Source organism: Triticum dicoccoides, chromosome 4A (assembly GCF_002162155.2).
Source record: "Triticum dicoccoides isolate Atlit2015 ecotype Zavitan chromosome 4A, WEW_v2.0, whole genome shotgun sequence".
Lineage (NCBI taxonomy): Eukaryota > Viridiplantae > Streptophyta > Magnoliopsida > Poales > Poaceae > Triticum > Triticum dicoccoides.
In genome coordinates this window covers 51,911,421-51,932,776 of record NC_041386.1, presented here as the reverse complement: position 1 = coordinate 51,932,776, position 21,356 = coordinate 51,911,421, and positions in this window count along the sequence as shown.

The window sequence follows — 21,356 nt, the reverse complement described above, 5'->3', positions numbered from 1 at the left end:
GAAAAGATTCATAGCGCCGTCACTTTCCTCTGGCCCGAGCAGAGCTCCGCCTCTGCTCGATCTGCTACCCTCCGCCTATGCCATGCCCCGCCGCCGTTCCCTGAACTCCTCTGTCGCCATTGGTCTACCTCCATGCGAGGAGACGAGCGAGCATGTCGCGCCCGTGCCCGTTGACCTGGTCGCTCGACCCAGGCCTTGGGCTACGCCCGCCTCTAGCGCCCAAGCCGGCCTGCGTCCTTCTCGACTGGGCCAAGCCCATGGTGAGGCCACCACCAGCGCCCCCCTTTTTTCTGTTCTGTTGGACCTATGTTAAGAGTTCGGCCCGTAGTATTTTTTCCCTCCGCTGCGATTTTAGCATTTATCCAAAGAGGTGCAGTTTTGCAGTTTAGCCCCTAAACTTCATGCATCTAATAACTCACAAATAGTGCATCGGTTTAAAATGATGTAAACATGTAACTTGCTTAGACTTTCATCTAGTTTCATAATTTGCCACTTTCATGCATGCTAAAAATGATTAAATTGTTGTTTGCATTAATTTGCTTAAATGCCATGTTAAAATGCTTTATTTCATAACTAATTAACCATAGCTCCGAATTTGATAAACTTTATATGTAAATGGGGCAGAAAAATGCATAGATTAACATGGTGTACTTACTTTGCATGTTTAACAACTCTAAAATTATGTTTAGGGCAGAACAGTAGCTAATTCGAAATATGCATATGGGGATTTTCCGGAATTGTTGTTGTTGTTTCCAGCCTCATTTAAGCTTGCTTAAATGTGTAGTTTTCATATGCTTCACCTCTTTCCATGTTTAACAACATTTAATATTGTTGGGTACATAAACGAGAGAGAACTAAATAATTGATGTGGTGTTTCGTCAATACGCAACTCGTTGCATATTGAGCTCCAGTTAATTTGTAGTATTGTTTGTGCACTTTGCCATGCCATGTTTCATTAAACCGGACATGCATCATACTTGATTGTGCATCATGCCATTTTTATGCTTGTGTGTTTACCATGTTGTTTGCTTCTTTCCGGTGTTGCTTCTTCTTGTTAGTTCCAGTAACGTCGCGTGTGTGAGGATCTGTTCGACTACGTCCGTTTGTCTTCTTCATGGACTCACTCTTCTTGCTTGCGGGATCTCAGGCAAGATGACCATAGCCTCGATATCACTTCTATCTTTGCTTGCTAGTTGTTCGCTCTATCACTATGTCGTGCTACCTACCACTTGTTATATCATGACTCCCATATTGCCATGTCAAGCATCTAACCCACCTTCCCAGCAAACCGTTGTTTGGCTATGTTACCGTTTTTGCTCAGCCCCTCTTATAGCGTTGCTAGTTGCAGTTGAAGTTTGTTCCATGTTGGAACATGGATATGTTGGGATATCATAATATCTCTTATTTTAATTAACGCATCTATATACTTGGTAAAGGGTGGAAGGCTCGGCCTTTTGCCTGGTGTTTTGTTCCACTCTTACTGCCCTAGTTTTCGTCATACCGGTGTTATATTCCTTGATTTTGTGTTCCTTACGTGGTTGGGGTTATGGGACCCCCTTGATAGTTCGCTTTGAATAAAACTCCTCCAGCAAGGCCCAACCTTGGTTTTACATTTGTCACCTAAGCATTTTCCCTTGGGTTCTGTAGACTCAATGATCATCTTTATTTGAACCCCCGGGCTAGTGCTCCTCTGAGTGTTGGTCCAAAACAGAGCCACTTGCGGTGTCGCCCCAAGGCAACTTGGGGTATCTTCATTTGCCGTACGTAGTGTTCATCTGGTGTGCCCTGAGAATGAGATACGTGTGACTCCTATCGGGATCTGTCGGCACATCAGGCAGCTTTGCTGGTCTTGTTTTACCATTGTCGAAATGTCTTGTAACCGAGATTCCGAGACTGATTGGGTCTTTCCGGGAGAAGGAATATCCTTCGTTGACCGTGAGAGCTTGTGATGGGCTAAGTTGGGACACCCCTGCAGGGTATAAACTTACGAGAGCCGTCCCCACGGTTATGTGGCAGATGGGAATTTGTTAATATCCTATTATAGATAACTTGACACCTAACTTAATTAAAATGAACCAACCGCGTGCGTAGCCGTGATGGTCTCTTTTCGGCGGAGTTCGGGAAGTGAACACGGTCTTGTGTTATACTTGAACGTAAGTAGTTTCAGGATCACTTCTTGATCACTTATAGCTTCACGACCGTTGCGTAGCTTCTCATCTTACTCTTCTTTGCGTATGTTATCCACCATAATTGCTTAGCACTTTCTGTAGCTCCACCTCATTACCTATCCTACCCATAAGCTTAAATAGTCTTGATCTCGCGGGTGTGAGATTGCTGAGTCCTCGTGACTCACGGATACTTCCAAATAGTTGCAGGTGCCGATGATACCAGTGCAGGTGACGCAACCGAGCTCAAGTGGGAGCTCGATGAAGATCTTGATCGATGTTTTGTGTCTTTTCCGGTTGATCAGTAGTGGTGCCCAGTTGGGACGATTAGTGATCTACCATTTGGGGTTGTCTTCTTTTAGGTTGGTTTCGTAGTCGGACCTTGTTTGTACTCTGGATGATGTATGTTTAACTTGTTATTTGTGTGAAGTGGCGATTGTAAGCCAACTTTGTATCCCTTTTTTATTCAGTACATGGGATTGTGTGAAGATTACCCCTCTTGTGACAAAACCACCATGCGGTTATGCCTCTAAGTCGTGCCTCGATGTAACACCCCGTATGTAACATGCCATAGTTGTATTCCAACTCTTGCCATTTCCGGCACTAAGTTATGATATTTCGTCTTTGTCGGGTTTTTGTCTTTGTGTTGCTTTGTCTTTGTCATGCATCTCATATCATGTCATCATGTGCATTGCATTTGCATACGTGTTAGTCTCATGCATCCGAGCATTTTCCCCGTTGTCCATTTTGCATTCCGGCGCTCCTATGTCCTCCGGTGTCCCTTTCTACCTCTTTTCGTGTGCGGGTGTTTAACTTTTTGGGATTGGACCGAGACTTGCCAAGCGGCCTTGGTTTACTATCGGTAGACTGCTTGTCATGTTTCGTGCCATTTGGACTTCGTTTGATACTCCAAGGGTTAACCGAGGAACCGAGAAGGCCTCGTGTGTGTTGCAGCCCAACACCCCTCCAAAGTGGCCCAAAACCCATGTAAACCTCCTCCATCATATAGATCGTTCGATCACGATTGCGTGGCCGAAAACCGTGCTCAATTTGGAGCCTCCTAGCTCCTGCTACCTATAAATGGGCACTCCTCCCCAAAATTTTGGATCATTCCCACCCTAACCCTAGTCTCCTTCCTCCTCCAGCCGCTGGACATGTCCGACCGGGCTGGACACGTCCGCCCCGCCCCCCGGCCAATCACCGAGCGCAACGTGGCACCACCGGCCGCCTCCCGCGCCGAGTCTCGCCGAGCCCATGGCCGTCCCTCGCGGCCCATCGCGCCCGCCGCCGCCTCCACGCGCCCACCGCCGGCTACCTCCTCACCGGCCCCGCCGCCTCGCCGCCCGGCACCGCCGCCTCGCCACCCGGCACCGCCGCCGCCATCGCCAACCATCGCAGCCACCATCGCCGCCCGCTGCCCCGTGCGTCGTCCACCGCAGTCGCCATCGTCGACCACCGCGGGAGCCGCTCCTCGCCATCCAGCGTCCTCCCGCGTCGCCGGAGCTCCTCGGCCGGCCGGATCTGCCCCCTCCGGCTAGCACAACTCCTGTTCCGACGAGAAGGCCGATCATCCTCGATCCCCGCGCTGCTACAGGAACCCTAGATCTGATCCGGATCGGGTTGACTTTTTGCCCCGTTTCAGTATTTTTATGCATATTTCATCGCATCTTAACACAACATCCGTGGCTCTTTTTGGACATGTAGCATGTCAAATTATTCGTCTCGACGAGTACTTCATTTCATTCCATTGCACCATGTTCATATGAGCACATCTTGATGCCCTAAATGCTGTTGCAAGAGTGATAGTTTACATTAGTTTCAGATTCTTATCAGTAATTGGACTTTTGTCATTTTTGCCATGATTGATGTGTGCCACCTATGAACTTGAGCCCTACATCAGTTTTGAAGTATGCCATGCCATCTTTACAGGGGTGTATGCCATGGATTTTTGTGATCTATGTGGTGACTAGCACAAGCATGCATAACCCTCATGATGTTGCTGTTTTCAGGGACTTAGAAATCTTCTAAGTCTTTGCCCTGTCAATATTTTTGTGCCATGTATTCATGTTGATACAGAGTGATCCATGCCTCTTTTGAGCATGATCAGTAAGGATGTTTTGTAGATATTGTTGTGCTCTTTCCATCAATGTCTTTGTTTGCAATTATGGAGCACCCTAGCTTGACTCAATCAAGCTCTACTTTTGCTATAAAATGTTCCTGGCAGAATGTTTGCGTGTTAAGCATTTTTGCCGAGGTTGTTGTAGTTGATCCATGCATGCTATGAGGTTGTTCTTGCCATGTTTAGCTTCTATGCCATGTCTACTTTCTGGGTGTATGCTTAGTTTGTCATGCAATGCCTTGTGGTGAGTGCATCGAGCTCGTAAACATGCCTACTTGATATATGTTTTGCCATGTTCCAGTTTTCTACTAAGTCAGAATCTGTTAACGATAATTGCTATGTTCACATGGTTGCCATTGTATTTTCTGATCCCTTTTGGCTTATGGTCACTAAGGGACTTTTGTTGTATGCTTTGAGTAGCTTCATGCCATGCCTTTCTTTGCCATGATATGTTCCTGTTGCCTGTTGTTACCTTGCTCTAAAGATTGCTTCCAGATGTAAAATTCCTAACATGTTATTTTCACTAAGTCTGTAACCTGATATCTTTCGCACTTTTTCCATGCTTGTTTGAGCCTGCTATTGAGTGAATTAGCCGTAGCTCAGTGCTCATCTTTTGTCAAGCATCTTGAGTGGGTCCCTGCCATGTATTTTGTTGCTATGTTAGAGTGCTGTAGCATGTTGTTCTTGATGCATTTAGATGGCCTCGTGCTGTTAATCGCAGACCGGTGCCATATTCGTTTTGCTTGCCATTTGCAAACCGTCATCCGATTCCGGTGATATTTATATCGATTTCAACCGAAATCAACTCCTCTTTCTGGTGGCACTCTTGGTTTTCCAAGTTGAGGCCAGGCTCAATCTTTCCTTTCCGAAACATGCATATGCATCGAATATCACATCCCGCATACTATGCCATGTTTTGGATCATGTTGTTTGTGCATTGCACGTGGTTGATTGTGTCTCCCTTTGCTTGTTATTCTTGCTTTGGGTAGAGCCGGGAGACGAGGACGTGATCGAGGAGCCCATTGAGTACATTTACGAGGATCAAGCTAACGTGAACTCGGAGAACTTTGCAGGCAAGATGACCATACCCTCAAAATCACTTCTATCTTTGCTTGCTAGATACCCGCTCTTTTGCCATGCCTATGCTACGATACCTACCACTTGCTTATCATGCCTCCCATATTGCCATGTCAAACCTCTAACCCACCTTGTCCTAGCAAACCGTTGTTTGGCTATGTTATCGCTTTGCTCAACCCCTCTTATAGGGTTGCTAGTTGCAGGTGAATATTGGAGTTTGTTCCTTGTTGGAACATGTTTATTGTTGGGATATCATTAGTATATCTTGTCTATTTTAATGCATCTATACACTTGGTAAAGGGTGGAAGGCTCGGCCTTATGCCTGGTGTTTTGTTCCACTCTTTCTGCCCTAGTTTCCATCATACCGGTGTTATGTTCCTTGACTTTGCATTCCTTACACGGTTGGGTTATAATGGGAACCCCTTGACAGTTCGCCTTTAATAAAACTCTTCCAGCAATGCCCAACTTTGGTTTTACCATTCGCCACCTAGCCTCTTTTTCCCTTGGGTTCCGCGGACTCAAGGGTCATCTTTATTTTAAACCCTCGGGCCAGTGCTCCTCTGAGTGTTGGTCCAACCTGTCAGCCGTCGGTGGCCACCAGGGGCAACTCTGGGCTGGCCTACCGGAAGTTTGGACAATCCGGTGTGCCCTGAGAACGAGATATGTGCAGCTTCTATCAGGATTTGTCGGCACATTCGGGTGGCTTTGCTGGTTTAGTTTTAGCATTGTCGAGATGTCTTGTAACCGGGATTCCGAGTCTGATCGGATTGTCTTGGGAGAAGGAATATCCTTCGTTGGCCGTGAGAGCTTGTGATGGGCTAAGTTGGGACTCCCTTGCAGGGATTGGATCTTTCGAAAGCCGTGCCCGCAGTTATGGGCATATGAGAATTTGTTAATGTCCGGTTGTAGAAAACCTGAAACTTAACTCAATTAAAATGAATCAACAGAGTGTGTGGCTGTGATGGTCTCTTTTCGGCGGAGTCCGGGAAGAGAACACGGTCTCATGTTATGCTTGATCGTAGGTTGTTCTAGGATCACTTCTTGATCATAGTTTATCGATCGTGCATTTGCCTTCTCTTCTCGCTCTCTTTTGCGTATGTTAGCCACCAAATATGCTAGTTTCTTGCTGCAGCTCCACCTCATACCTTTTACCTACCTAGAAGCTTAAATAGTCTTGATCGCGAGGGTGTGAGATTGCTGAGTCCCCGTGACTCACAGATTACTTTAAAAACCAGATGCAGGGACCGATGATACCGCTCCAGGGGATTCGACTAAGCTCAAGTGGGAGTTCGATGAGGACTCGGGTCGAGACTAGGTTTCCTTTCCAGATGATCAGTAGTGGTGCCCAGTTGGGGCGATCGGGGACTTTGTTGCATTTGGGGTTGTTCTTTATTTTGGTTCCGTAGTCGGACCTTGATTGTACCTGGATGAATGTAATGATATTTATGCTATTGTGTGACGTGGCGATTGTAAGCCAACTATGTACCTCTTTTCCATACTCATTACATGGGTTGTGTGAAGATTACCCCACTTGCGGCATTGCTTACAATGCGGTTACGCCTCTAAGTCGTGCTTCGACACGTGGGAGATATAGCCGCATCGTGGGCGTTACAAGTTGGTAATCAGAGCCTTCCCCGACTTAGGAGCCCCCTGCTTGATCAAATCGCTAGCGTTGTTGAGTCTAGAAAAATGTTTTGAGTCATTTAGGATTATATATATCGAGAGTAGGATTGTTTTTACTCCTCAGTCCCTTCGTCGCTCTGGTGAGGCATCCTGACGTAGAGCTTTGACTCTTCTCTTGTCAAATTTCACTAAATTTTTTTTAGGATCACGCGGGTATCTTGGAATCGTTCCGATGGTTTTGTGACGAGAACATTGTTCTTGGTGCCTCCTGACATTTAGGGGTTGTGGCAGTGTCCCGGGGAGTTGAGCTCCGAGGTGTTGTCGTCACAATTTTATCGTTGCAATTCTGGAATACTTGAGTTTCGCCGACATCAAAAATCTCTTTTATGCAGTTGTTGGTGAGATAACCTCGATGCCACCTAGTACTGGGGCGGGAGCTCGGGAGTATTGCCATAACTCGTATAACTGATGCTTTTTGAAGGTTGAGGTAAATGATTTCCAAAGGTTTCTTGGTTATGTGTTGAAGGATGGATACATCTGGATGTAGGATTTGCTAGCTTTGGGTGAGATATTATGCTTCCCCTGTATCCCCAACACTTGATTGCATAACCGGGAGAATTTCGGGAGTTTCATAGGTGGGAATTCTTGTAGCTTTAGTATTTCTTCCGCGGATATTTGGTTTGTGATTGGGTAATCCTCACCATGTATTTGTTCTTGTCCGTACCTTGTTGTTTTATTCATCTACCTCTATCTGAGTGGCTTCTCAATTTATGGAAGTGTGACCATTTCAATTGGAATGCATTCATTCATTTTGTTCGGATGTTAAGACTATATGTTGCAATTTCGATCCATTTGATTCAGCTTGAATATATGTCTGTCAAGATGCTAACGGATGTCACCCTCTTCAGGATGGCTCCTCCAATGCGTTAGAATCCTGAACCGCCACCACCACCTCCACCTTCGGAGGCATGGCAAGCTATGATGGCCGCTACCAATGCCAACACGCAACTGATCATGGAACTCTTGCAAGAGCGCAACCAAGGGAATCAAGGCCATGGCAACAATCAGAATCAGTTTGCTACACTCAACCAGTTCATCGCAAACCAGCCAAAGACCTTCAGCAACTGTGTCGAGGCAACAGATGCTGATGATTGTCTCATGGATATCTGCAAGCATTTCGAGTGCAGCAACGTCAGGCCCAAGGACTTTGTCAAGTTTGCTTCGTTCCAACTCAAAGACCAAGCTACAGAATGGTATCAGCAGTACAAAGATTCCAGAGGAGGCCATGTGATTACCTGGGATGAATTCCGTCAAGACTTTAAAGCTCACCACATTCCTCAGAGTGTTGTTGAAAGCAAGCGTGAGGAGTTCCGCAGTCTGAAGCAAGGCAGCTTGTCTGTTTACCAGTATAACATCATGTTCCAGAAGCTCGCTCGTTTCGCTAAGCAAGACGTCCCTAACGAAAAGAGCATGATTTATCAGTTAAGGGGTGGCCTCAGAGAAGATCTCCAACTAGCTCTCGTGCTTTTTGACCCGCAGAAGTACGATGAGTTTTACAACATGGCACTAAAACAAGAGACTGCTCAACTCAAGTGCGATGCTTCCAAGAAACGAGTCATGGATGCAATTCCTTCTTCCTCAACTCAAGTGGTAACTAAGCAGCAAAAGTATTGGTTGCCTCCTCCTCCTCCGTTCCGTCAGCCTTATCAGCAGAAGAGCAAAGGTGGCAATGGATCTTCCCACCCACCCAACCCAGGCTTTCAGAACAAGACTTCGTCTCATGCTCCAAGATCAAGTGCTCTGTATCACCGTCCGCTTTCAGAGGTCACGTGCAACAAGTGTCAGCAGAAGGGTCACTATGCCAACAAATGCTTCAATCAGAGGCATCTTCCTCCTCCTCCTGTGAGATCTTCTAGCACCGCAGTGGTCAAGCACAACCCCAAGTTCGCAAAGGTCAACATGATGAACGCAGCTCAGGCAGAGGACTCGTTAGATGTGATCATGGGTAACCTTCCTGTTAACGATATCCCTGCAAAAGTTCTTTTTGACACTGGTGCATCGCATTGTTTCATCTCAAGACCATTTGCATCTAAGAATGAGTTGGCTTTCCAAGATATGCATAGACCGTTAGCAGTTGTCTCACCGGGTAAATGCTTGCACGCAAGCTACGTGGTTCCGGAAGTTTCTATCACGTTGGGTGACTATAATTTTCTTTCTTCTCCAATGGTCCTTGGTAACTCAGATATTGATCTTATTCTCGGAATGGATTGGCTTTCTAAGCACAAGGCTCAGCTTGATTGTGCTACCTCGCAGATTCAATTGACACATTCGTCTGAGGATGTAATCATCTTTGCTGCTCGTGATGATACCATCCGACTGTTTTCTCTCAATGAGAAGGGCGAGCTGGATGCCATCTCTCAGATTCCAGTCGTTTGCGAGTATCAAGACGTCTTTTCAGAAGAGCTTCCAGGAATGCCTCCGCACCGGCCAGTTGAATTCGTCATCGATCTTGAGCCTGGCACGAAACCTGTTTGCAAACGTCCTTACAAGCTTGGACCTGAAGAGTTGAAGGAGCTGAAGAAACAACTCGATATTCAAGAGCGTATGGGTCTCATCCGTCCAGGTTCTTCTCCATGGGGTTGTGGTGTTCTTTTTGTCAAGAATAAGGATGTAACAGACTGACTTTGTGTCGTCTACCGTCCATTGAACAAGAGGACCATAAAGAACAAGTACCCACTTCCCAACATCAATGAGCTTTTCGAACAACTCAAAGGTGCTCAAGTATTCTCCAAGCTTGATCTTCATATGGGCTATCATCAGATTCGCATTCGTGAAGAAGATATCCCCAAGACAGCATTCAGAACAAGCTATGGTTCATATGAATACACTGTCATGTCTTTCGGCCTTGTCAATGCTCCTCCAACATTCTCTCGCATGATGAACTTCATCTTCAACGCATACACAAATGACTTCATCTTGGTCGACCTCGATGACATTTTGGTATTTTCCAAGAACAAGGAGGATCATGCCAAGAACTTGAGATTGGTTCTGGACAAACTCAGAGAACATCAGTTCTATGTGAAGTTTTCAAAGTGCGAGTTTTGGCTCGATGAAGTTCTCTACCTTGGACATATCATCTCTGCCAAGGGCATAGCTGTGAATCCTAAGAAGGTGTCTGCAATTGTGAATTGGGAACCGCCTCCGAATGTGATGCAACTCCGCAGCTTCCTTGGGCTCGCAAGCTATTGTCGAAGGTTCATTGAGAACTTATCTAAGATCGCGAAGCCTCTTTCCAACCTTCTCCAGAAGCATGTGAAGTATGTCTGGTCGCCCGAATGTGACATCGCTTTCAACACCCCTGAAAGAGAAGTTAGTCACTGCTCCGGTTCTGACTCCTCTTGATGAATCCAAACCGTTCGAGGTCTTCTGTGATGCTTCCCTTCAAGGGCTTGGTGCAGTGTTGATGCAAGAGAAGAAAGTTGTGGCCTATACATCTCGCCAGTTGAAGCCCAATGAAAAGAACTACCCCACTCATGACCTCAAGTTGGCGGCAGTTGTCCATGCTCTTTTAACATGGAGACATCTCTTGTTAGGAAGGAAAGTGGACATCTTCACTAATCATAAGAGTCTCAAGTACATCTTCACTCAACCAAACCTCAACCTCAGGTAGACTCGTTGGGTCGAAATGATTCAAGAGTATAATTCGAGTATTGAATATACTCCAGGCAAGGCCAATGTAATTGCTGACGCATTGAGCAGGAAGGCTTACTACAATAGTTTGATTATCAAGCCTTACCAACCAGAGCTTCGTGAAGCTTTCTGCAAACTTAATCTCCAAGTTGTTCCTCAAGGATTCCTTGCCAACCTCCAAGTCTCTCCTACTTTGGAAGATCAGATTCACGAGGCTCAACTTCTTGATGCTATGGTGAAGAAGGTGAAGATTGGGATTGCCAAGAGTCAACCCAGGTACAAGTGCTATCGCCTTGATGACAAGGATACTCTATTCTTCGAGGATCGAATTGTTTTTTCTAAAGGTGACCTTCATAAAGTAATTATGAACGAGGCTCACAATTCACTCCTCTCTATTCACCCTGGAAGTACAAAGATGTACCAGGACCTCAAGCAGTCGTATTGGTGGACTCGAATGAAGCGCGAGATTGCTCAGTTCGTGAATGAATGTGATGTCTGCAGAAGAGTGAAAGCAGAACACCAACGACCAGCTGGTCTCCTCCAACCTCTTGCCATCCTAGAATGGAAGTTTGACCACATTGAGATGGACTTCGTGACTGGATTTCCAAAGTCCAAGCGTGGCAGTGATGCTATCTTCGTTGTCATCGACAAGCTCACCAAAGTGGCTCATTTTCTTCCTATCAAAGAATCTATCACAGCAGCTCAGTTGGCAGAGCTATATACCTCCAGGATTGTCTCTCTGCATGGCATTCCGCAGTTGATATCTTCAGATCGTGGCATCATCTTTACCTCCAAGTTTTGGGATTCTTTTCAGAAGGCTATGGGCACCAACATTCGCTTCAGCATAGCTTTTCATCCTCAAACTAGTGGCCAAGTCGAGCGAGTGAATCAAATTCTTGAAGATATGCTCAGGGCTTGTGTCATTTCTTTTGGTATGCAGTGGGAACATTGTCTTCCATATGCCGAGTTCTCCTACAACAACAGTTTCCAAGCGAGTTCGGGCAAGGCCCCATTCGAGATTCTCTATGGCAGGAAGTGCCGTACTCCTCTTAACTTGTCAGAGACTGGTGAACGTCAACTTCTTGGAAATGACTTGATCACAGAGGCTAAAGAAATGTGCAAAGTCATTCGTGAAAATCTCAAAGCCGCGCAATCGCGCCAGAAGAGTTACTATGATAGCAAGCATCGTGACTTGGCTTTTGAGATCGGAGACCATGTCTACCTCCACATCTCTCCAATGAAAGGTACTCGTCGCTTCAGTATCAAAGGGAAGCTTGCCCCTAGATACGTGGGTCCTTTCAAGATCATTGGCAAAAGAGGCGATCTCGCCTATCAACTTGAGCTTCCATCCAACTTTGCAAACATGCACGGCGTGTTTTTAGTGTCTCAACTCTGCAAGTGTTTCAAGACTCCTGACCGCACCATCAACTTTGAAGATATTGATCTCCAAGAAGACATGTCTTATCATGAGCATCCCATTGCTATTCTTGAAGAAACTGAGTGCAAGACTCGCAACAAGTCTATAAAATTCCTGAAAGTCAAGTGGTCGCATCATTTCGACCGTGAAGCCACCTGGGAACGCGAGGATCACCTCTGTTCTGAGTACCCGGAGTTTTTCCAGTCCTAGATCTCGGGACGAGATCCTTTCGTAGTGGTGGAGTGCTGTAACACCCCGTATGAAACATGCCATAGTTGTATTCCAACTCTTGCCATTTTCGGCACTAAGTTATGATATTTCCTCATTGTCGGGTTTTTTTCTTCGTGTTGCTTTATCTTTGTCATGCATCTCATATCATGTCATCATGTGCATCGCATTTGCATATGTGTTAGTCTCATGCATCCGAGCATTTTCCCCGTTGTCCGTTTTGCATTCCGGCGCTCCTATGTCCTCCGGTATCCCTTTCCACCTCTTTTCATGTGCGGGTGTTAAACATTTTCGAATTGGACCAAGACTTTCCAAGCGGCCTTGGTTTACTACCGGTAGACCGCTTGTCAAGTTTCGTGCCATTTGGACTTCGTTTGATACTCCAACGGTTAACCGAGGAACCGAGAAGGCCTCGTGTGTGTTGCAGCCCAACACCCCTCCAAAGTGGCCCCAAAACCCACCTAAACCTCCTCCATCATCTAGATCGTCCGATCACGATCGCGTGGCCGAAAACCGTGCTCAATTTGGAGCCTCCTAGCTCCTCCTACCTATAAAAAGGCACTCCTCCCCGAAATTTCGGATCATTCCTACCCTAACCCTAGTCTCCTTCCTCCTCCAGCCGCCGAACGTGTCTGACCGGGCCGGACACGTCCGCCCCGCTCCCCCGGCCAATCACCGAGCGCCACATGGCACCGCCAGCCGCCTCCTGCGCCGAGGCCCGCCGAGCCCACGGCCGGCCCCCGCGGCCCATCTCGCCCGCCGCCGCCTACCTCCTTGACGGCCCCGCCACCTTGCCGCCCGGCACAGCCGCCGCCATCTCCATCCGCTGCATCCGCCATCGCCGCCCGCCGCCCCATGCGTCGTCCACCGCAGTCGCCATCGCCGACCACCGCGGGAGCCGTGCCTCGCCGTCCGGCACCCTCCCGCGTCGCCGGAGCTCCTCGGCCGGCCGGATCCGCCCCCCTCCGGTGAGCACAACTCCTATTCCGGCGAGAAGGCCGGTCATCCTCGATCCCCGCGCCGCTACAGGAACCCTAGATCTGATCCGGATCGGGTTGACTTTTTGCCCCATTTCAGTATTTTTATGCATATTTCATCGCATCTTAACTCATCATCTGTGGCTCCGTTTTGGGCGTGTAGCATGTCAAATTGTTCGTCTCGATGAGTACTTCACTTCATTCCATTGCACCATGTTCATATGAGCTCATCTTGATGCCCTAAATGCTGTTGCAAGAGTGATAGTTTACATTAGTTTCAGATTCTTACCAGTAATTGGACTTTTGTCATTTTTGCCATGATTGATGTGTGCCACCTATGAACTTCAGCCCTACATCAGTTTTGAAGTATGCCATGCCAGCTTTACAGGGGTGTATGCCATGGATTTTTGTGATCTCTGTGGTGACTAGCACAAGCATGCAAAGTAGCCCTCATGATGTTGCTGTTTTCAGGGACTTAGAAATCTTCTAAGTCTTTGCCCTGTCAATATTTTTTTGCCATGTATTCATGTTGATACAGAGTTATCCATGCCTCTTTTGAGCATGATTACTAAGGATGTTTTGTAGATATTGTTGTGCTCTTTCTATCCATGTCTTTGTTTGCAATTATGGAGCACCCTAGCTTGACTCAATCGAGCTCTACTTTTGCTATAAAATGTTCCTGGCAGAATGTTTGCGTGTTAAGCATTTTTGCCGAGGTTGTTGTAGTTGATCCATGCATGCTATGAGGTTGTTCTTGCCATGTTTAGCTTCTATGCCATGTCTACTTGCTGGGTGTATGCTTAGTTTGTCATGCAATGCCTTGTGGTGAGTGCATCGAGCTCGTAAACATGCCTACTTGATATCTGTTTTGCCATGTTCCAGTTTTCTACTAAGTCAGAATCTGTTAACGATAATTGCTATGTTCACATGGTTGCCATTGTATTTTCTGATCCATTTTGGCTTATGGTCACTAAGGGACTTTTGTTGTATGCTTTGAGTAGCTTCATGCCATGCCTTTCTTTGCCATGATATGTTCCTGTTGCCTGTTGTTACCTTGCTCTAAAGATTGCTTCCAGATGTAAAATTCCTAACATGTTATTTTCACTAAGTCTGTAACCTGATATCTTTCGCACTTTTTCCATGCTTGTTTGAGCCTGCTATTGAGTGAATTAGCCGTAGCTTAGTGCTCATCTTTTGTCAAGCATCTTGAGTGGGTCCCTGCCATGTATTTTGTTGCTATGTTAGAGTGCTGTAGCATGTTGTTCTTGATGCATTTAGATGGCCTCGTGCTGTTAATCGCAGACCGGTGCCATATTTGTTTTGCTTGCCATTTGCAAACCATGCATCAGATTTTGGTGATCTTTATATCGACTTCGACCGAAATCAACTCCTCTTTCCAGTGGCACCCTTGGTGTTCCATGTTGAGGCCAGGTTCAACCTTTCCTTTCCGAAACATGCATATGCATCGCATATCACATCCCGCATACCATGCCATGTTTTGCATCATGTTGTTTGTGCATTGCACGTGGTTGATTGTGTCTCCCTTTGCTTGTTGTTCTTGCTTTGGGTAGAGCCGGGAGACGAGTACATGATCGAGGAGCCTTTTGAGTACGTTTACGAGGATCAAGCTAACGTCAACTCGGAGAACTTTGCAGGCAAGATGACCATACCCTCGAAATCACTTCTATCTTTGCTTGCTAGATGCTCGCTCTGTTGCTATGCCTATGCTACGATACCTACCACTTGCTTATCATGCCTCCCATATTGCCATGTCAAACCTCTAACCCACCTTGTCCTAGCAAACCGTTGTTTGGCTATGTTATCGCTTTGCTCAGCCCCTCTTATAGCGTTGCTAGTTGCAGGTGAAGATTGGAGTTTGTTCCTTGTTGGAACATGTTTATTGTTGGGATATCATTATTATATCTTGTCTATTTTAGTGCATCTATACACTTGTTAAAGGGTGGAAGGCTCGACCTTATGCCCGGTGTTTTGTTCCACTCTTGCTGCCCTAGTTTCCATCTTACCGGTGTTATGGTCCTTGACTTTGCGTTCCTTACACGGCTGGGTTATAATGGGAACCCCTTGATAGTTCGCCTTGAATAAAACTCCTCCAGCAATGCCCAACTTTGGTTTTACCATTCCCCACCTAGCCTCTTTTTCCCATGGGTTCCGCAGACTCAAGGGTCATATTCATTTTAAACCCCGAGGCCAGTGCTCCTCTAAGTGTTGGTCCAACCTGTCAGCCGCCGGTGGCCACCAGGGGCAACTCTGGGCTGGCCTACCGGAAGTTTGGACAATCCGGTGTGCCCTGAGAACGAGATATGTGCAGCTCCTATCGGGATTTGTCGGCACATTCGGGTGGCTTTGCTGGTTTAGTTTTACCATTGTCGAGATGTCTTGTAACCGGGATTCCGAGTCTGATCAGATTGTCTTGGGAGAAGGAATATCCTTCGTTGGCCATGAGAGCTTGTGATGGGCTAAGTTGGGACTCCCTTGCAGGGATTTGATCTTTCGAAAGCCGTGCCCGCGGTTATGGGCAGATGGGAATTTGTTAATGTCCGGTTGTAGAAAACCTAAAACTTAACTTAATTAAAATGAATCAACAGAGTGTGTGGCCGTGATGGTCTCTTTTCGGCGGAGTCTGGGAAGAGAACACGGTCTCGTGTTATGCTTGATCATAGGTTGTTCTAGGATCACTTCTTGATCATAGTTTCTCGATCATGCCTTTGCCTTCTCTTCTCGCTCTCTTTTGTGTATGTTAGCCACCAAATATGCTAGTTGCTTGCTGCAGCTCCACCTCATACCTTTTACCTACCTATAAGCTTAAATAGTCTTGATCGCGAGGGTGTGAGATTGCTGAGTCCCCGTGACTCACAGATTACTTTGAAAACCAGATGCAGGGACCGATGATACCGCTCCAAGGGATTCGACTGAGCTCAAGTGGGAGTTCGATGAGGACTCGGGTTGATACTACGTTTCCTTTCCAGACGATCAGTAGTGGTGCCCAGTTGGGGCGATCGGGGACTTTGTTGCATTTGGGGTTGTTCTTTATTTTGGTTCCGTAGTCGGACCTTGATTGTACCTGGATGAATGTAATGACATTCATGCTATTGTGTGACATGGCGATTGTAAGCCAACTATGTACCTCTTTTCCTTACTCATTACATGGGTTGTGTGAAGATTACCCCACTTGTGACATTGCTTACAATGCGGTTATGCCTCTAAGTCGTGCTTCGACACGTGGGAGATATAGCCGCATCGTGGGCGTTACACTCGACACGTGGGAGATATAGCCGCATCATGGGCATTACATAAGGGCCCATATGAGATCCGGCCTGTTAATAGCCTACCACGTTCTGGGGCATATTACGGCCCATATCATATCCGCCCCTTTAAGAGCCTTTCATTCTTTGGGCTAAATTAGGGCCCATATCAGATTCGTCCCATCAACTAGACGTTGTGCTTTTGGGCCCACTTGAGGCCCAGTTAGGATTTCTGTTTGCTAAAGGCCCATTTAATAGTACGGCCTGATATTAGTTTCGGCTTGTTAAAGGTCCATTTAACATTTCGGCCCTATATTTATTTCGGCCTGTTGAAAGCCCGTCATATAGTTGGGCCTAATTATGGCCTGCTTTGCATCTGGCTTGCTCACAGCCGATAATCTGATTGGGCCAAACAAGGATCAAGATAATTTTGTCATGTTAACGTCCCGTGATGTGATTGGCACAATCATGGCCGGGGTCTATTTTCGCCTAATGTCGGCCATGAGCAGTTCGACACGTTTTAGGCCCAACCTACTTTTCAGCCTACTGAAATCCCATTGAATTTACTTGCCAAAATCGTGCCGGCGATTTGCTCGGCCTATTAAATGCCCGAAACTACTAGTGGGCTAGTTTACATTTAGCCATGTTAACGGACCAAGATGACTGGGCCAATGACGCGGCTCATACATACTGATTTGCATGACGGCCCGATTATGTACCATAATTTACGGTTGGCCGGTTTACTTTTCATGGAGCAAAGACATGATATATATATAGTAAAATAACTGCAGCATCATGAATAAGAAAAAACCTATACAATAAAGAAATTATGACATATTACATCCAATGGGCATCAAAGTTTGCCATTACGATAATAAAGCATAAGCAGACAGCAGATTACATACATTGGGCATCAAAGATCGTCACCAGTGCAAATAAACACGCCAACAAAATAATATACAAAACCGATAGCACTTCAATAGAGTTCAAGAAAGGTTAACCCTCCTCGGGAGCTGCAGCACAAGCAGCTAAGCAAGCTGATGAGACTGCGTGTGTTTGACGCTTATATCCTCCTCACTCCGAAAGAGAAACAAGCAGACAAATGACAAGTTTTGCACATATAAGTATCAGTGCTGACAATTCATCACATTTCTTATTGGTGAATAAAGTGACACAGTTTAAAATAGCATTAACACAATATGGTATTGTTCAGGTTAAGACATGGCAGGAAATGTCATTGTGAATGAGTTGGCAGCTTCATGACACCACTAGATTATAGATCAAGAACTCATAAGTATCAATGGTTAGTGTGCTGTCAATTTAACCCATTTCAGATTGGCAAATAAAGAGATGGTTTAAATAATAGTAGAATGATATGATATTGTTCATAGTTAAGACATTGCAGAATATGACATTGTGCTATAGTGGGAAGTTTCACCACACTAGTGGATTACAGATTAAGAACAGAAGCATACATGCAGTGCAAAAGAAGATCACTTCCTCTGTATAGTTTAATTTACAAGGTATGAAGAAGGAACTTGGTTGTACAACTGAAAACTTAAATTGAGAAGGACAAACTTTTGTTTATGAACTTCGTAATAAACATTAAACATGCAATTTGATGCAAACACCAAAAATAAACAACTGTTGCAGTCATGCCTAACCAAATATACACAACAAAGTTTGAAGGCTTGAGAAGGGCAAACTTACATTAGTTGTGAAGACCGGCTCTATAAAGCCCTAGTCCATGCTGATGGGGAGGGGGGGCAATTCAAGAAGTTTACCACATAATCTTCTTCATAAGCATTGCCTTTATTCTACATTTGGTTAAGACTAAATATAGATGTGATAATATAAGAAAAAATGGAGAATATTTAAGATAAGATGAAGAGTGATGCTACATAACCAAGTAGCTATAAATGTAAGTACAACAATACATGCAAAAGGTACAACCAACAACAATGTAGAGCTAAACTTCTTCAGTACCATTGGTGTTATCCAACCTTATGGTAAGAGCAAATATAGATCGGATGTGTAGAAAATGGAGGGCACAGGAAAATAAGCTGCAGAGTGATGGTACGTGAACAACTAGTTGTCAATATAAGTACACTGATAAAGGATAGCAAGTACTTACAAGAACAATGCAGAGCTAAACTTTTTCATTGGCATTGGGTATATTCTACATTAATGTAACCATTAATATAGATATGATAATTTGGAGCAAACATTTGATAAGCAAGCTATCATGCATACTGCTGTCACATAATGAACCGGGTATGAATGCAAGTAGAGTGATACAGGACAACAGGTACTAATAAGAGCAGCAAGCATCATATTTGCGATATCCTATTGTCCTTTTAAAACCGGAATTCTTCTTCGAGCAGATTTCCTGCAAAAGAGATCTGCAAGGCACATGCGGAAAAGTAGAAGTTCAAATTGTCATGTGATATCATAGACAGTACCTCATCCTGGGAACGAGACCAGTGCATACCATGGTTTTTCCATTCAATGTCTTCTAAATTTAGCACATGAGACTTCACCGGAAATTCGTTTATAGACATGCCATCAAAGTGTGATTTCCTTAGGTAACACCAATACTACTACAATGCTTCCTTAAAAAGCACAAGCAAGCTTTGCTTGTCATGACTATCCAGATTGACCATCGCCTACTTACAACAATGTAATGTAAATCATTCTTGTGTTCAATCAGCAGAAAACAGGAAAATAATCACCATGAATAATAGCACTTACACGTAAGTGGGACAAGAAGATGTGTAAATGGTGTTTGTCTTTACTATAATCTTCCCATGATGGGGATATATGCACGTAGTCCCTAACAACATTGAAAGAATTGTCTTTAAAACTAGGAATAACTGGAATGAGGTTCCAATCCGTAGGAATTGGCCATCACTGCAGTTGGGATAGGTCTTCGACTGGTGGTCTTGCTGTACTTTTTGCTGGACTGGGATTTTTCGGTGGTACAGTTGGTGCTATGGAAACTGAAATCGGCATACCTTTTGATTTAGTGGAGGTCCTGTGTGGTGGGGGGCTAGTGGTGTGGCTAGTGAAGTATGGGTACAGTCTGCTGGAGTCGGTCCTACATTTTGTGTCACTGGTTGTAGAGCCAATATAAGTGGGGTGCTATCTGATATCTCCGGCACCACCATGTTTTTCAAGGACTTTGCTGGTGCTCCTTCAGGTTCGGCAATCACCCTCTTCCTTTTAGACGTCTGATGCACAAGAACAACATTTGAGTGGGAAAACATGGTATGATGATAGATGGAATATGTATTGATAATGGATGGGCATGGCATCTTTACATATATGATGAGTAAACTAAGCAGATGGCGGAGCAACAAAGTAGAAGAATGTCACATCCCTAGTTCTGGTATGACCTAGGCTAGCCTTCATGTTTGCATCATGTTTAAATTCCATTTAAATTTGAAATGGGGACTTGTGAAACCCTCAGAAATCATTTCTGGAAATAATCCAGATAAAAATTGCTCCAAAAAGGTCCAAGAAAATGTTCATGTAACTCTCTGAAAATATTGGTCAGAGGTAAAAATCAAACCAATATTTTTAGGAGCTCATAAATATTTATTTTGGACATTTGGAATTAATCTAGTAATTATTTGCGTTGGATAAATATTTATATATATATATAATATTATCCAATAATTCTGAATTTTGGTGAGGGGCTTTGGAATAATCCCTTAGGCCCCTGCAAAAATTGTCAGAAGAAAATAAAACGATTTAGTATTTTACTAAATCAGAAACAAATGTCAGAAAATAGAAAGAAAACAAAAATGGAAAAATGCTTACCTGGGCCCAGCCACCGCACCGTCCTCCACCTCGCGCCAGTAGGCGAGGCGTGTGCCCAGCGCGCGCGCGTGCTCCACGTGCCACGGCACCTGCCTGCCTGTCCTCCTCCTCGTCGCCTGGATGCCCCGCGCGACACCACGCGCCGCCCCGCACCTCTCTCCCTCTCTCCAGTGGCCTCCCCTCCTCTCTCTCGCCCTCCCCCATGAACGCCCGAGCGCTGCCGTCGCCGCCGCATGCCGTAGCCGCAGCCACCGCCTCCCCCTCGCCCTCTCTCCATGTCTGCAAGCTCCGCCACGTCTCCGTCTACCTCTCCGTCGAGCCACGCGACGCGGGAAGCCTTGTGGAGCCTCCATCGCTGTCGTCTTCAACCTCCAGCATCGGAGATCGCCATCGCCGTTCTGGCTGCACCAAGCCTTCCCCGAGCTCGCCGACCCCGCCGTTGGATTCGCTGTGAGCCCCGCCGTCGAACCCCCCTCTCCCCTGCTCTTCCGGCGCCCTCTAGCCCTCTGCCGCTCAAAGTCGTGCCTCGGCCGCTGCCGCGAGCCTCGCTCCGGCGAGCTCCAGCCACCCCTCCTCCTCCTACCTACCCCACTAGATGCGGGAGAGCACGGGCTACGCCCCGGTTCTCCCAGCCGCTGCCCCCGTGCCCTGCAGCGTGGATGCCGCCGCGTCCAGAGGTCGCCGCCGCTGACCCTAGCCGTCCTGACGTGCGGGCCCGTCCTGCCAGGTGATTAGCTTAAGGCTAATTACCGTTTAACTAATCTCTGAAGCTGAAAGTGGGCCCAGGCGCCCTAATCCTTTAATTAGATTAGTATAATAACCCCCTGTTAACTAACCGGTCACTGATGTGTGGACCCCACACGTCAGGTTTGACCTGGTCAGCTCCATTGACCTGCTGACGCAGGCATGACACAATGCTGACGCAATTATTCATTTTTTGGTTTAAAATTAAATTAGGAAATTCCAGAATATATT